At 38.7% G+C, this 12,584-nt stretch overlaps 1 protein-coding gene and 1 long non-coding RNA gene across 3 annotated transcripts in view; both read left to right on the forward strand.

The window, feature by feature from the left end:
• The window catches only part of LOC126376346 (uncharacterized), a 125,812-nt gene that overhangs the window by 80,540 nt on the left and 32,688 nt on the right, over positions 1–12,584 (forward strand). The gene's annotated exons all lie outside the window — the stretch shown is intronic.
• The window catches only part of LOC126376201 (rho GTPase-activating protein 12-like), a 56,642-nt gene that overhangs the window by 11,370 nt on the left and 32,688 nt on the right, over positions 1–12,584 (forward strand). The gene's annotated exons all lie outside the window — the stretch shown is intronic.

Below are 12,584 nucleotides of genomic sequence, written 5' to 3' on the forward strand. Positions count from 1 at the left end.
GACATTCATTAAGTCACGTAGGCACAAACAGACTGTGCGTCGCCATATGCAGCCAAATAAGGCCATAGTCAACCTAATACGACACTATTATGCCTCCGAATAAGGTTACTGACGCGCCATATAACCTAGGACATGCCACGATTTCTAAACAGTAACTTCAGTAAGTGCTTGCTACTTTATAGGTAGCTACTTAAATGTAAATGTTAGGATATTAAAATGCAATGTTGAATGTTTCGGATGTTGATAGAGTGAATATCTAAGTATTGTACCGTTATAATACATAACATAAATAGCCTATATACGTCCCACTGCTGGGCACAGGCCTCCTCTCAATCAACCGGAGAGGGTATGGAGCATACTCCACCACGCTGCTCCACTGCGGGTTGGTGGAGGTGTTTTTACGGCTAATAGCCGGGACCAACGGCTTAACTGTGCCCTCCGAAGCACGGAATCAACTTGCTTTTTCGGACAATCAGGTGATTCAAGCTTGAAAAGTCCTTACCAAACAAAGGACAGTCTCACAAAGTGATTTCGACAATGTCCCCATCGGGAATCGAACCCGGACCTCCAGATCGTGAGCCTAACGCTCTTACCACTAGACCACGGAGGCTGTTTCTTTTGTACCGTTATCTTTTTTTTTTTAATGCTTGTACCTACATTGGTGCTGAATCCAGTATACACCATCTAATAGGCTAGTTTCCAACTAGTCAAATCAGTTACTTTTTACTAAACGTCAAAACACGAATTTACTTGGGAAATTGTATGAAAAAGCACGCTGTGACGTCATAGACAAACGTGATAAAATGTCGAACTTATTATTACGTTTTTCTTGATTAAAATTCATAAACTAGTTAAATAGAAAAAAGAAAATGTTTTTCGTTAGTTTCAAATCTGCCTTTATTTAATAATCAGAATTTCATAATTTATCTTGAACCTCGTACACGACTACGTGACTAGGATTGAGAAGGGAATGTTAGGTTGGTTTGGACACGTAGAGCGGATGAAGGATAATAGGATTGCAAAAACGGTATATAAAGCGAAAGTTGATGGTACGGCTGGCAGAGGAAGACCGAGAAGGACTTATGATGACCAAATTGGAGATGTCCTTAGAAAAGGTTCAATACGATCTACTCTGAACCGGCGTGCGTGTATGAAGCGATTGATGAATGTGGAGGAAGCAAGAGAAGTGTGTCAGGATCGAAGCAAATGGAATTCTATAGTCTCTGCTTACCCCGGTGGGAAATAGGCGTGAGTTTATGTATGTATGTATGTCGTACACGACCCAATTTTAAGTTATATCTGTCATTTTCTTATCCGCCGAAAAGGAAAGGGACGGGTAATCGACAGGCATAAAATTTGTGGAACATACATACATAAACTCCTTCCTATTTCCCACCGGGGTGTTCTTCTCTTCTTCTTCTATCGTGTGGGTTGTGAGGTGGAATACCAACCTCATCAATCCTGTTGTCCCACCGGGGTAATCAGAGACTATAGAATTCCATTTGCTTCGATCCTGACACACTTCTCTTGCTTCCTTCCCGACGACCCAATTACTCTAGTCATAGAGGCAGCCAATCAGTTCGCGACACCAAACACTTCAGGACCCCGATACGGACCCCGCCGACGCGGTCGACGATTTCCCTCATTCAGCGCTTATCGCTATCGACCCACTAGGGTCGATCAATTCTTTCAAATATTTCTCGCCCTAAGCCGAGGTTCGCGCCCAACTGGGCACCCTCAGGCCTGTTGTCTTAAACGTTGTACCGGGTGAGAGCCTTCAGCGCTCCCCATTTGTCCGGCCAAGTAGTTAATGCCATCTGCGGCAAATCTACAATAAGTCACGTCAAAAAAAAAATCTTGCTTCCTCCAAATTCATCAATCGTTTCATACACGCACGTCGGAATACCCCTCTGCCTACCCCCTCGGGGATGCAGGCGTGATGCTATGTTATTAATATTGGTACATTATTTATTATAGATTGAACGCATTTTATAACATCGCGCCTAATAATCCGTATTGGGGTAGGCAGCGCTAATTTGTCCAATCACGACTTGCAGCTTACCTACACTTTTAACGTGTTGTAATGGTGCCTGGTGCAGAGTACAATAGGTCGCGACTATTTTCCAATTGGGGTAGGCAACGGTCCATCCATCTCTAGATACATATACGATTTATAAAATTTAGTATCGATCGCCATCGACTCTCATCGAATATTTGGTGCAGACATTTATATTTTTTTAGTTTTACAGTTCTGTCTTTTTCAAGCACTTATCGTAACTGAAGGACGGAAGAATTGTAAGGCGAGAAGCGAACTCAAAAGATTTTTAAAATATATATTATATGAACAAAGCTGACAGACGGATGGACAGTCTATAAGTGTTCCGTTTTACCTTTTCAGGTTCGGAACCCTAAACTACAATTTTCGTTTACGAAATACTGAAAACGACAGTTAGAAATAGAAACTGTACAACGACTTTACGACAGGCTGCGTCTGCGCAGCCATTGTTTGTATGCGCGTGCGTCGACCTGCCTATTGTCTAGTCAACATACGTAAAAACTGTATACGCCGACGTAATATATTGATAAGCATGTCATTATTAATTAGGAAAGCATGTAATGGAGTAATCTAATATGATTTTTGTTGTTTTGTATGAGATTGTATAGATATTTAACCCTGTCACGGGCAGAAACCATATGGGTCATTGATGGTTCATAATAGATAGTATGACAACTTGGAGTCGGATCGTCATTAGACGTTGTTAAATTGTTAGATATATAGTTTTAAATAATACCTTTACCGTTCATACAGCAAGGTTGTGGAGTTCGCTCCCTCACACAATACGAAGGGTTCTACTCGAGCATTCGACGGATCATAGCGGTCGTAGAACTTAGTATGGCAGCTTCGCACTACACCCAGCTTCCGATATCTTCAACTAATATTTTACTATCTGTCATACACGGCCTAAGATCGGATGCGGATCGGATGTTGTGTGAAAACACCCTTAGGCAAAGTGGTTACTTAAACCGCTTTACTTAGTCCGCTTACCTAACCTAAAGATTTGACAGGCCCGGTTTCTTACAGAAGCGACTGCCTGTTTGACCTTCCAACCCGCGAAGGGAAAACCAGCCCAATACAAATTAGGTAACATCACATACCTCCATACTATACAGTATTTTTTGACCGGAACTACCTAATAGTGGAATGTAATGAAATATTAATGTGCATAACTCAGTAAAAAAGTAGCCTAAAGCAAAAAATACGATGTTACTGTAGATTTTCTTGCAATGTTTTTACTTGGATACGGTTGTAAACATTACATACATAGTAAGTACCTACGTAAAGTTATTACTTTTGACTGTAATTCTCTTCTAGGGTCGATTAATTCTTTCAAATGTAATCTGAGCCGAGGTTCGCGCCCAACTAGGCACCCTCAGGCCTGTTGTCTTAAATTTTGTTCCTTGTGAGAGCCGACAGCGCTCCCCATTTGTCCGGCTAAGTAGTTAATAAAATTAAGCAAATCTACAATAAGTCACGTCAAAAAAATAAAAAGCTATTTGTACACATACAAATGAGGAGGAAGAAGTGAGGTTAACACTTTATGTAGTACCTTTGGAGTGAGTTGAAACTAGGTTTATGATGTCCGTACTCCTACTTCCTATCATTTATTGTCTTTTAACGATCTGCAGCTATTTTTGGAAGCTATCTCCGTGTGAATGGTCAATGTTATACATAATGTGATCCAAGTATCAAGCAATAAATATTTCCATAAGTATTATAATATATGCTTCTGCCATTACATTGCATTTTGGAATAATTATGTACCCGGGTAATGGGAAAATAGTTAATTATCACGTTTAAACTGAACAACGCCATTTATATTGTTTTTAGTGAACGAAGTCTGAAAAGTCCCTCATTGATTTATTGTTTGTAAGTTTAAATAATTCACCTTCCATCTGGGTATTTATTTACTCATTGCAAAGAATAGATAAAGCACGGATGCCATATGAAATACCAAGAAATATGGACAGGTGATAATCATGACCTAAACTGTATTGGGCTGGTTTATCCTTCGGAGGAGGAGCTTGAGGAGCTCGGTGGCGCAGCGGTAAACGCGCTCGGTCTGCGATTGTTGAAGTTAAGCAAATTTCGCAAAGGCCGGTCATAGGATGGGTGACCACAAAAAAAAAGTTTTCATCTCGAGCTCTTCCGTGCTTCGGAAGGCACGTTAAGCCGTTGGTCCCGGCTGCATTAGCAGTCGTTAATAACCATCAATCCGCACTGGGCCCGCGTGATGGTTTAAGGCCTGATCTCCCTATCCATCCATAGGGAATGCCCGTGCCCCAGCAGTGGGGACGCTACTAATGGGCTGATGATGATGATGATGATGATCCTTCGCGTGTTGGAAGGTCAGACAGGCAGTATATTGCTATGCTGTTCATGTCGCAATCAAAACAAAACAACTATGTACCAAGAAAGCAATGAGGACCTTTCCAGGTTATGTTCCCAAAACTATACAGATGGCGCTGTAAGAATTCCTTCGTTGAACCTTCTAATTTCATGGATAACCGACATATTATTTATTTATAAAGGTACATACAACATTACAATGTAACCCAATGCGCTGTATGACGAGAAAAAATATAAAAACTAATTTAAAAAAATATAAAATGAATGAAAAAAGACACAAAAAGAAAAATAAAACTATAAATAACATGAAAAACACAAAAAAAAAATTACAATTTCAAAAATTAAAAGTAAACTATCACAAAAAATAAAAATTATAATAGAAAAAACAAAACATTAAATCATGAATAAATCTATTATGCATCTTTTATCTTTGTTTTTGGGGTATAAATGATGACCCTTTTTATTACACCCAGGCACAACACATCTTCGACCCATTATTATTCTGATCAAAATAAAGAGAATCAATATAGTTAGCAACATAATTCGATACATAATGTGATCCAAATATCAAGCAACAATTATCTAGTTATTTTTTTTAATAATTATGTATCCCAGAATTGAGAAAATAGGTAATTATCACGTTAATTCTGAACAGCGCCATCTATTTTTTTTTGAGAACGTTGCCTGGATAGTCCATCATTAGGCTACAGAAAAAAAAGGAAAAGTGTGTCAGGACCGAAGCAAATAATCCATAGTCTCTGCTCACCCCGGTGGGAATTAGGCGTGAGTTTACCTATGTATGTATGTATCAAATAACGAAAGTTGCTAATTCTAAAATATCGTTGTTCGTTATTCCACGTTATCAGTAAAGTTATAACGGTTATTTCCTTGTTACGAACTGTTTGCTAACGCATGCGTACTGCTATGACTCACGTGTGTACTATACCCGAAAGTTTGTTTAGAGAAGAGCTCTAAGGGCAATGACCTAAATAACTGACCTTTCGTTGGTACTAATGGTTTTAGGTCATTTTTGGCTTTGGTCCAATTACAAGGCGAGTAATTTCAGCTATGTGGTAGTCTACCAGCGTAGTCTGAAAAAAGTAGAGTCCTCATGAAAAATACCTCTTCTTCTTCTATCGTGTGGGTTGTGAGGTGGAAAACCAACCTCAGCTACCATGGTGTCAGGGTTACTATTGAGCCGCCAAAGGCCCCTGACATGGCTCATAAAAGATAAAAGATAAAGATAATTTATTTGCTTAAACATGAGTAATATAAATACAGATGACAGTGTTTACATTATAAGTTCTTCATGTTTGCCTTGCGGCGCACAAAATTTTCAGTAGGTAAGTACCTAGTATATTATCTATATAAATACATGCATCATGAAAAATACGACAATAGGTAAATGGAAACAGTTATTGAGCATTAATTGCAGAATAAAATTAATGATCTTTTACATGACAAATTGGAATATTAGTGTCATTACAATCTATCATTCAAAAACTCATCTATCGTATAATAACATCTTTTAGTTAACAACTCATTCAATTTTCTTCTAAATAGAGTTAAGTTACAACCATGTCATGTCATGTAACGACTACTTACTTATATCAGTAAGTAGTAACCGGGACCAACGGCTTAACGTGGCTTCCGAAGCACAAATCATCTTACTTTCGGACAATCAGGTGATCAGCCTGTAATGTCCTAACCAAACTAGGGATTACAAAGTGATTTTTGTGATATGACCACGGAGGCCGTCCAAATGATATTAACAATATATACTGATCTTAACCAGCAATGTGGTCTATGGAGGGCTCTTTCCTTATCGGCGGATAAGAAAATGACAGGTACAACTTACAATAAAATTAGATGGTTTACACCTATATAAACACACGACACATACAATACTGTTAGATAGAAAAGAATCGATCGACCTAATATCGACTGATACATCACTATGCTAATGAACGTCACAACACTAGCTTCCGTACTTTGACAGATCTAATTCTTACCGCGCAATGAGAAGATTGAAAAATGTTATCTTATTGAAATATAATGAATTTTATTATACTGAAATGCTCGTTCTGTTTAATAATACATACATACTCACGCCTGTTTTCCACCGGGGTAAGCAGAGACTTTGACAATTCCATTTGCTTCGATTCTGACACACTTCTCTTGCTTCTTCCACATTCATCAATCGTTTCATACACGCGTGGCGGTTCAGAGTAGATCGTACTAAACCTTTTCTAAGGACATCTCCAATTTGGTCAATGTACGTCCTTTTAGGTCATAAACACACAATGGTGGTAATTCCTGCAGACGCCATCTAATTTTATTTTAAGTTATACCTGTAATTTTCCTATCCGTTGAAAAAGAAAGGGACGGGTAATCGACAGGCATAAAATTTATGGAACACACGTCAATTTTAAGCAGAAATCTAAAACAACTGTGTAACAATTTTACATCGTCCAATAACCCGACAGAATTAAGTAGACAACACACGTCAAACGGTTTGCATACCAGCGACATACATATTTCATTCGCCCGGGTTATTCATTCATGTACTCATTCTTCCTAAAATTACCAGCTATCAATCCGTCCCTTTCCTTTTCGGCGGATAAGAAAATGACGGGTGTAACTTAAAGTAAAATTAGGAGGTGTCTGCAGGAATCGGCCAATAAGTTGATAAAACCAATCTCTATGAAATGGTAAGACCACCTCTTCTATAAATTTATGTTGCTACCTATATTGCTTCTCTTTATTTTCATCAGAATAATAATAGGTGGCACATTAATAAAATTGTGCCTGGGTGTAGTAAAAATGAAATATACCCAAAAACAAAAATGAAAGATGCAAATGTCTGTTATCCATGAAATTAGTAGGTTAAACGAAGGAAAAACTGTACAGCGCCAGTTTACTCGTCTGTTTCCCAACTCGTTATAATCTGGGAGTCTTCAAGGCCAGTGAGAATATTCAAATTCAAAAATATCTTTATTCAGTAGGTAACATAGTTACACTTTGAATCGTCAAATTTTACATAACGAGCGTCTCATCCGCCTAAAACTACTGCAGCTTCTCACAACCTGTATAGCCGGGGAAAAGAAGCTGCAAGAAAAACCTCGGCACAGGGCCCTAGACGTTCTTTAAAAAAAAATAAACATAAAATATTGGTATACAATTGAGTAATTTAGCTGCCTAATATCAGTTCTCAGACAGTTAATCCCATGCATTCATATCTTCTAAATAATCACTAACTTTATAATAAATAACCTTTTTTGTAAAGTTTTTGTTTAACTACTGTCTTAAAACAGTTGAAAGACAAATTCTGAATGTCAATGGGAATCTTATAATAGGCATACTTAATAGGCATTTGCTAGATAAGCGTGATCCACCCTAGCCATCAGGTAAGATTATGGTCAAAGGCGAGCATATATTATTTAAAGAAAATATGAATAGTTTTTTTTTGACGTGACTTATTGTAGGGTTGCCGCAAATGGCAACTACTTGGCCGGACAAATATGAATACTGAATGTGACGGATACACTTCCTTTCGAATTAATACGCAACAGTTGACATAAGCTGGTATCCCTACTGATAAAACGGTAGTAGTTAGCATGCGCATGATTCAATATATTGCAAGAATCTCCACATCAATGAATCACAGAGGAATGTGTGTTGTAGGTAAAAAAACATTTTTTTATCTTCTAGTATTATTAAATGTTATTGATAAAGCGGCGCTTAGATCATAGTTTTGGCGCCAAACTATCAAATTCACGCCCGTATCGTTAATAGAATGGGCAGAGTCACAACAAATCATAAGAAGACCTTAATATTAACATTGGTCAAATGTTTTAAATCAGACATTTTATCAAGTTTTTCTATGACGTCATAGTGTGCTTTTTCATACAAGGGTGAATATCAAAAATTTAAGTTTGGTGGCGAAATTTCATATTCTAAGATCCAAAAGGATCCTGGGTTCCGACATGAAAAAGAATCCAAAAGGTTCCTTTTCATGTCGGAACCCAATTTTTCACGAAAAAATTATATGAAAGTTCGCCACCAAACTTGGCACATTTTGATATTCACCCACAAATTCCATAGGAATTTCGTGTTTCGACGTTCAGTAAAAAGTGACTGATTTGGCATGTTGGAAATTAGCCTATTCGGATATCGCGCTCACATTTCTGTCATTCCATCCTCAATAATAAATACCTTTGTACTACAAAGTTATTACTAAAGGATGACTATACAAGGATGAGTCCGGATGTGGCCATAGGAAGCTATAATGACATCAAGTTCTCTGAGATCACTCAACTTATAAATATTTATTTTGATCTCAGTGAATCATTTGGCCTATAAAAGCAATTAACGACCTGAATTGGTGTGGGATGTTGTGATCAAACTGGTGTTTTGAAAACAAATTGTAACTTTTACAGCAAACAATTTACTGTATTGAATACGTACTTACACTAATTCTAGTATAATTTAGAAAAAATCAGCATAAAACAGACAATGGACTGGAAAAAATCTAGAAAGTAGAAAACAATACAATACAAATATACTTTATTGCACACAACCACCACTAATTTAAGAGCCACGCTCTTGTCGGTGCAGGATTTTCCATGCTACTTTTTTAGGGAAAAATAGGGCAGTGGTTTCCCTCTTGCCTTCCGCCCCGCAGTACTCTGTCTAACGCGAGTGGGATGGCGCCCAGAGTAGTCTATTTGAAAGCCGTACTATGACTCCTGTCCTTCGCCTCTATAGTATAATAGTATTGTCAGTTACAGCTGCCCTCTGTCAGGTTCCAGGTTACAGTCCCTGTGACTTACCCCTACAGAAATATACAGTACAATCTGGCTGTCTCATTGCATTAAACTCACGACACCAAACACTTCAGAATCCCGATTAAGACCCCGCCGGCGTGGTCGACGATTTCCCTCATTCAGCGCTTATCGCTACCGACCCACTAGGGTCGATTAATTCTTTCAAATATTCTTCCTCTCAGAAGACGCCCTGATCCGAGGTTCGCGCCCAACCGGGCACCCTCAAGCCTGTTGTCTTAAATTTTGTACCGGGTGAGAGCCCTCAGCGCTTTTGTTCGGCCAAGTAGTTAATGCCATCTGCGGCAAATCTACAATAAGTCACATAAAAAAGACGTTTAGTAAAAAGTAACTGATTTGACTAGTTGAAAACTAACCTATTACCCGCACCTCACCGAGCTTTCTGTGCGACCAACGTAACGTGGTAAGTGGTGAGCAGTTTCATCGTCTTCTTTACATATTAAAAGAGTGCAAAAGGTTTTGCTACGATTTATCTATACGCAGCTCTGTGCACCCTAGTTGTTACAACGAGCGTGAGTTTCGGTTATAAACGTGCATTCTCTCCAAAATATGTTCAATCGTAAACAAGAGATAGATAATGACGAAAGAATGGAAAATGGTGTAAAGTATTTTACTTTTAGTTTCTCTTGCGATTGATGACTGAAACGTCTCGATTTGATTGGCATAATTACAATTACTTACTCATTTATACATACCTACAACATTTTTGAATTTGTTTGGATCTTAAATTATTATCACGTGCTCAGCGGTGAAGGAAAACTTAACGAGGAAACGCACATTCCCGAGAAATGAATTTCGGAGGGAAGTGACCTAACCTGTAATGGGTTGGTTTTCCCTTCGCGGGTTGGAAGGTCAGACAGGCAGTCGCTTCTGTAAAAACCGGACCTGTCAAATCTTCAGGTTAGGTAAGCGGACCCTGTGAAAAACGGGATAACGCTAGGGAGTACGAAACAAACGGGATAACTAAATGTTCTTCTCCTGTTCTTATCGCACACGATAAGAACACCTCTGGAATAATTCTCATCAACCCTGGTGTCAAGGTTATGACATGGCTCATTTAACGATTACTCACTTACATCAGTAAATAGTAACCGGGACCACCGGCTTAACGTGCCGAAACACGGATCGTCTTACTTTCGAACAATCAGGTGGTCAAACTGTAATGTCCTAACCAAACAAGGGATCACAAAGCGATACATTGTTTTAAGTTTACGCGGTTACTATCATAATTAAAACACATAATAACGGGTTCTTACCGCCTTTAAATCAGGGATATTTCGACACTGTTGTAAGTGCCATGATCACGGGATGAGTCATTATGAAGTACCCGTTATTATGTGTTTTAATTACCACAAAGTGGTTTTTTTGATATGTCTCCACTGGGATTCGATCCTGGGACCTCCGGATCGTGAGTCCAACGATCAACCACTGGACCACGGAGGCCGTCACGACGATGATTTTATGCTATTGTCCTAGACAAGCGTACACCGCGACAAGTGAACATACCATGATATAAAACAATAGAATGAAGTAATAATTCCAACACATTCTGTTCCCGTCTCATAATGTTATGACGTGTGCTTACATTGTTTACACGATCGATCAGTGAACACACTTATGTTGCCCACTATCTGCTTATTTATAAATCTTCGGTTATTTCTAGCACGTGGTCGGCTGCCTGATTGATTTACAAGTTATTAAATAAGCACTTATGAGGAACTATTGAGGAGCTCGGTGGCGCAGCGGTAAACGCGCTCGGTCTGCGATTGTTGAAGTTAAGCAACTTTCGCAAAGGCCGGTCATAGGATTGGTGACCACAAAAAAAAAGTTGTCATCTCGAGCTCCTCCGTGCTTTAGAAGGCACGTTAAGCCGTTGATCCCGGCTGCATTAGCAGTTGTTAATAACCACCAATCCGCACTGGGCCCGCGTGGTGGTTTAAGGCCCGATCTCCCTATCCATAGGGAAGGCCCATGCCCCAGCAGTGGGGACGTTAATGGGTTGATGATTGAAGCACTTAAAGTCACGCCCCTAACCTCTTACGGGGTGGGTAGGGCTACTAGAAAATAGAGGAAAACTTGCGTTTATATAAGTTCGTTTAATTCTATACGAATTATTCCTTATTCTATGGTAAAACTGTAGAGGCGTCGCAAGTGAAGCATTTCAAATAATTACAACTGATTTCAAGTGAGCGTGAATACACTGAAATTACATTCTTAATGCACCGACCATTATTTCCACTAGTTTGCTTTGGAATGCTTACATGTAGCGCTACTTAGGTATGTTAATTACCATTATTGAGTTATTTTTGCTTCGTTTAAACCAAATCTGATCATGTTATATCATATCGATATTTCTCCGAGGATACAGGTTCAAATCAAGCACAAGTCTAAACCAATGATTTTCGAATTCACGCTTGGATCTTAATCTTCTCATGTCCTCAGCGGTGAAGGAAAATATCACGAGGAAACTCACATAGGTACATACTCGAGAAATGTGTTACTAATCTTACACAAAAAGTCGAAAAAATATACTTTTTCGCGTTAGCAATTTGTTACTAACTAAGTGCTTACTTATACCAAACCAAATTACCAAATTGGAGATGTGCTTTGAAAAGGTTCAGTACGATCTACTCTCAACCGGCGTGCGTGTATGAAACGAGTGATGAATGTGGAGGAAGCAAGAGAAGTGTAAATATCGAATATCGGGAATATCGGGAGTCTCATATCCCCATTTAAACGCGGTAAGAACCCGTTATTATGTGTTTTAATTAGGAGAAGTGTGTCAGGATCGAAGCAAATGGAATTCCATAGTCTCTGCTTAGGCTAGTGGGAAATAGGCGTGAGTTTATCTATGTATGTAGGAAAGTGAGAATGCTATGGAAGGATAATGAATGGGAACTTGATTGTTTATGGTATGAAAGGAGGATGGTTAATGAATGGGACGTATAGCAGTTTTAAAAAGTAAGAAAGGGGAGTCTTTGGTGCGATGTCGGACGGGTGAGATGAGTTTGGTTTTAAATATAAGGTGTGTGTAAATTAAAATATATCCTGTGTTATTTCTATATCCCACAATATAACACATGTATGTATGGAAGTACTTACTTATTAACAAAGTATTTTACTTCACATCGTAATGTGAAGACCGTCACGGGGGAACTCCAACTCTTTCCTAAATTACTTATACGGAATTTTCACCATTAACATGACTCAATCGACTGTTTGGGTAACCAGCACCGAAAAAAATTACAAAAAAGATCTCAGAAATGTAAGGAGTGACTTTGCAGGCTACGTTCCTGAGGCATAATAAATATAATTGTTGCTTGATATTTGGA

This window comes from Pectinophora gossypiella, chromosome 20, assembly GCF_024362695.1.
Source record: "Pectinophora gossypiella chromosome 20, ilPecGoss1.1, whole genome shotgun sequence".
Lineage (NCBI taxonomy): Eukaryota > Metazoa > Arthropoda > Insecta > Lepidoptera > Gelechiidae > Pectinophora > Pectinophora gossypiella.